Source organism: Lathyrus oleraceus, chromosome 2, assembly GCF_024323335.1.
Source record: "Lathyrus oleraceus cultivar Zhongwan6 chromosome 2, CAAS_Psat_ZW6_1.0, whole genome shotgun sequence".
NCBI classification, from domain to species: Eukaryota; Viridiplantae; Streptophyta; class Magnoliopsida; order Fabales; family Fabaceae; genus Lathyrus; species Lathyrus oleraceus.
In genome coordinates, this window is record NC_066580.1 from 199,635,049 (window position 1) to 199,640,543 (window position 5,495).

Below are 5,495 nucleotides of genomic sequence, written 5' to 3' on the forward strand. Positions count from 1 at the left end.
TTGGAGTCGTTAGCTCAAGCAATGGCTCAGAATCAGCATAATAATCAGATTGCTGAAGAGAATGGTGAGTTCCCTACTTTGGGGAAGTTTCAGATAAACAACCCCCCGACTTTCAAGGGTTGGCATGATCCTGATGGTATGCAAGCATGGCTCAGAGGGACTGAGAAAATATCTCAAGTGATGGCTTACACTGAGGTTCAGAAGGTATAATTTGGTACTCACATGCCAGAAGAAGAGGCTGATGACTGGTAGAATAATGCACGCCAGAGGATGGAAATTGTGGGTACCGAGATCACTTAGGCTATGTTCATAGTTGCATTTATGGAGAAGTACTTTCCTGAAGATGTGAGTGGTAGGAATGAGATTAAGTTCCTTGAGCTAAAACAATGGAATTCAACTGTTATTGAGTATGCTGCCAAGTTTGAGGAACTAGTGAAGTTTTGTCCGCATTATAATAATTCGACAGTTGGAGTGTCTAACTGCTTCAAGTTTGAAAGTGGATTGCGTCCGGAGATTAAGCAAGGTATTGGGTTTCAAGAGGTCTGCTAGTTTCATATGCTAGTGAACAAGTGCATAATTTTTGATGAAGATAGTACAACATAATCTTCTTATTATAAGAATCTCAGTGAGAAGAAAGGGAAGGGACAATTTAGAGGAAAGTCATATGTACCTCCTGCAGACAAAGGAAAACAGGAAGCTACAGGTGAGGAGAAGTCAATTGGAGGAAGAGCTCCTACCTCGGTCCAATTCTACAGGTGTGGTGTTATTGGTCATCAAGCCAATGAGTGTTCCAGTTAGGGGTTGAAAAATGGGCCAAGGCCAGCTGGGCCGGCCCGCGCACCCGCCAAAAAATGGCGGGCTGGGTTGGGATTTTGAGCCCGCCTACCCGTTTCGCCTGCCCCCGCCAAAACAAAAATACCCATGGGAAGAATACATAATGGGGCGGGGTTGGCCTGCTAGCCCGTTAAAAAAATTGAAAAAAAACTACCTAAAAAATGTCCATGACCCATTTTGAAAAAAAAGGCATATGGCCTAATAATAATATCCATTAAAAAGAAGGTTCAACTTGTTATAAGAGTGCATCTAATATTCATGAGCTTGATGATTAGAATTTAGTTTTAGAATGCTTCACTCTTACTTTGTTAGGCAATGTTATTGTGGTTTTGGTTGGTTAAACTTAAACTTTGATGTTGTACTTAATACTTATTATGGTTTTGGTTGGTTGAACTTAAACTTTGGTTGCTTGTAAGTTAATGGTTGTTTGATGGTTTAACTTAAATATTTATTTTGGTTGGTTGAAACTTGAAAGTTAATATTTGTTGATGATTATACTTCTATTTTAGGTAAATACTTGTTGAATGTTCTATTTTTGATTGAATGGTAATATTTTGATGGTTTTAGTCTTTTGTCATTTATACTTTCTAATTGTTGGTTTGATGTTTTCTTATTAAAATGTAAAAAAAAATAGCCTTTTAATTTCTATAAAAAATAAAATAAAATAAAATAAAAAAAGGTGGGCAAGCTCGTCGCCCGCCAACCCGCCACCTTGGCGGGGCAGGCTAGATTTTCATGTCCATTTCAACTTGGCGGGCATGCCCGTCCCGCTTATTTTTTGGCGGGCTTCAGGCGGGGCGGGACGGACAACCCGTTTTGCCACCCCTAGTTCCAGTGATGAGAAAAAGTGTTACAAATGCGGGAAGGCAATACATCTTATTGTTGATTCTAAGAGTAATGTGGTGACTTGCTAGAACTGTGGGGAGCAAGACTATATCAGTACTAATTATCAAGAACCTAATAAGGCTAAGTCTGGAGGAAAGGGTTTTGCTTTGTGTGGTTCATGAACTACCACTGAAGACCAATTGATTAGAGGTGCATGTTTCATTCATGGTATGCCACTAACTGCTGTTAAGGGTTAAGAAGATTGAGGGCCAGATGAGAGAGTCGTAACCGACTCTGTTCCTTAAGAAAATTTTCAAGGGTGAAAATCCTATAAATGAAGGAGAGTTGTAACACCCTGTTTTTGGTAGATAATTTTGTTTAATTTAATTATGCATTTTATGTGATTTATTTAGTTATGATATGGTTGTGGGGGATAAGTGTCCTTGAGGTGGAGGTATAAGGAGAGAGAGTAAGAGGTTGGATAATTTTTTAGAATTAACTAGAATTAATTTAAAAATAATTGAATAATAGTAGGTTATTTAATTTTAAATTAAATGGAAAATAATGAGTTTGGGGTGGAAAATGTGAATTGTGGAGAATTAAAATAAATAATTTAAGTCAGTAATAAGTTTGGCCTTAATGGAATATTAGAAAGATAAAATTAGGTTTTTATTTATAATGAGAGGAGTGAGAGAAAAAGTTCATAGTACGTGAAACTTTTGGAATTGGAGAAAAAAAAGGCTAGAGCAAAAGAGCTTACGACAGAAAAGTTTAAGAGATCGATCAATTGTTGTTGAAAAATTCAGGTAAGAGGGAGAAAGGGCATTCAATCTTGGTGTATTGCATGATGGGGTAAAGAAGAGAGGTCCTTACTCTCCTTTGGGTTTATATTTTGACAATGATTAAATGATTGATTATTGTGGTTTCTCATAACTCCATGACTGAATGATGATTTCAAATGTTTATATATGTGATTGTGTATCTGAAAGTATGTTAATTTATCATGAATTTATGGGTGTGAATTTATGCCATTTATGAATGTGTGAAGGTTGTGACCATGAAGTGTGTTAATGGTGATTTAGAGATGATGAACATGATGTATTGTTGAGTAAGATTTTAAGAGATTATAAAAATCTATATGTTTCATGTACCATGATGTAGGGTGTGATTTATGATTGTAAGAGGTTAAAACGTGGGGTTTAGGGTCGGACGGGTGGTTGAAAAACAAGAGCGATAACACTAAATCGCAAGATGATAATGCGAAAACGTGTCGTATTTTTGACTCCATATGCATTGCTTTTTACTTGATTAACACTTATTATTACGCAGTATTTTATGTTTATTGGAAAATAGCAAAAAGGAAAGAAAAAGGAGAAAAATAGAGATAATGGGCCACCAAAGTAAATGGGCTTGTGGCACCCATCATCTAGGGTGTGTGGCGCCTGCCACATGAACCCAAGGAGGTGGTGGATCCCGCCACCAAGCATAAGGAATTGTGGCGCTCAACCTTATATTTGTGGCGCTCGCCACTGAGTCAAAGACTAGGGTTGTGGCAATCACCACAACCTAGTCTTCCCTCTTTTTCTCCATGTTTCTAGCCACGAATCCACCCACCTTCGCTCCAAATTAGGGATGTGGAAAATATATAAGGACTCTCTCTCAGTCTCACTAGGGTCTCTCTTCTTCCAGTTTTCAATCTACGGATTATTTTTAGTCAGAATTATTTTCTTTTAGTTTACTAGGCAATTTTCTTACTTTGTAAAAGTAATAGTTCTCCACATCAGGGACTATTGCGATTTATTATTTACGCATTTGAATTCAATTGTAACGGTTACTCATTGCCAAAGCCTACCAACATTATTTTAATCGAAGAATCAAGATTCAGTTCCAGTTCTCAATTTGTAATCCAGGTTTTATTTGGATTGTTGTTTTATTTATTTATGCCTTATTGCATGTTTGATTTTCCAAATACCATGTCTGTTACCGGATCCATGTCCGGTTAAACCCTTAGGTATCAGTATGTAAAGATCGTCTAAACGACGGGATTCATAAATAATTGGTGTTAGTTTTTTTATAAAACTTCTTTTTCCAGTTTTTAGTTTCTTATTTTAATCAAATTGTTTTCCGTACGAGAGTACAAAACAAACTAAGGTTACGGTCAACAAGAACGAGAGTTTTAGATTTTAACCAGATAGCTGAAACTAGGGATTAATCCTAAACACAACGAGAGCGCTTTATGATAAATTAGACTTTATTCATATTCAAAAATTACTTTTAAATTCAAAATGAGACCGCGAGAGCCAAGCATTTTGGTTTAGGAGTATGGTCAGAGTCAATAAAAACGAGAGTGTGAGACTAAGTCCTTTCTATAAATAATTTCTACTGAAGAATATTTTGACCAATAAGATTACACCAACTATCTATCGAATCTCTGAAGTTTGATGCATTACATACCGATATCCCTTTATCATATATCTTTATTAATCTTCTATTTATGCTATAGTTATTTCTCTTTATCCCTCCAATCTTAGAACGATCATCAGCCTTAGATTTACATAGCAACATTAGACCATGATACGTTTGATTATTAGTCCTTGTGGGTTCGATAATCTTTAAAACTGCGTGATAGGACTGTGCACTTGTAGTCACGATTCCCATAGACTTACTAAGTCGCGATCGAGTTTTTGACGCCGTTGCCGGGGACTAATTTTGTGGATATCGTAACTCCAGTGTTGCCTAGTATAGGATAAGGTAAATAATTCTTTTTCCCTTTCTACATTTGTCGAGCGTATGCCAAGTACTCGCTTTAAAGGCGAGAAATTAAAGCTACGGTTCGACGAACCTGAGCGTTATCTTAGATTAGAACGTCGGATACGAGACTTGATACGAGAACATCGTATCAAGCTAAATATTCCTGACCTTAACATCCCTACTTCTGAATCAATTATTCAACCAGAGATGGCCGAAGGAGTGCAAAACCATCCCCTTAAGTACTATGCATTCCCTTCGCAAGATGAACCACATAATAGCATCGCTGCCCCTGCCATCGAGGCCAATAATTTTGAGTTAAAACCTTTGTTGTTGTCAGTCGTACAACAAAACCAGTTTTCAGGTAGTCCCACGGAGGACCCGAACCTACACTTGTCAGTATTTTTGCAATACGCAGACACAATAAAAGCGAATGGTGTCAGCCCGGAAGCTATAAGACTGTGTTTTTTTCCATTTTCATTAAGAGATAGAGCTAGAGCTTGGCTCCAGTCTATACCATCCAACTCTGTCACTACGTGGAACGAGTTGAAGAAAGTCTTCTTAGCCCGATATTTCCCACCTAGTAAGACGGCTATGCTAAGAGCCCAAATAAACGGGTTTAAACAAAAGGATAATGAATCAATTTTTGAAGTTTGGGAGAGATACAAAGACATGATGAGGCTTTGTCCACATCACGGTCTAGAATAATGGTTGATCATTCATACCTTTTACAACGGTCTCTTGTACAATACAAGATTGACAATAGACACCGATGCATGTGGCGCACTGATGGATAAACCATACAATAAGGCCTATCGACTCATCAAAAGTATGGCCCAGAATCATTACCAATGGGGAAGCGAAATAACCTCTGTAGAGAAACCTCAAATGAAGGGCGGCATGTACGAATTAAGCAGTCTTGACCATGTCAACGCCAAGGTAGATGCTCTGACTCAAAAGATAGACAGCTTGACCATAACACCAGCAACCACCGTGGCTGCCGTAGCACCAAACTGCGAGATATGCGCAGTTCAAGGGCATACTACCATAGAATGTCAACTCTTGACAGGAACCTCCACAGACCAGGT

General features: G+C 37.9%; 1 non-coding gene across 1 annotated transcript; it reads right to left on the reverse strand.

Annotated features, from left to right (window-relative positions):
• Positions 1–5,001: 5,001 nt before the first annotated feature.
• Positions 5,002–5,108, reverse strand: LOC127124078 (small nucleolar RNA R71). The gene has a single exon (XR_007803718.1). It is a non-coding gene; the product is annotated as a small nucleolar RNA R71 (small nucleolar RNA).
• Positions 5,109–5,495: the final 387 nt, after the last annotated feature.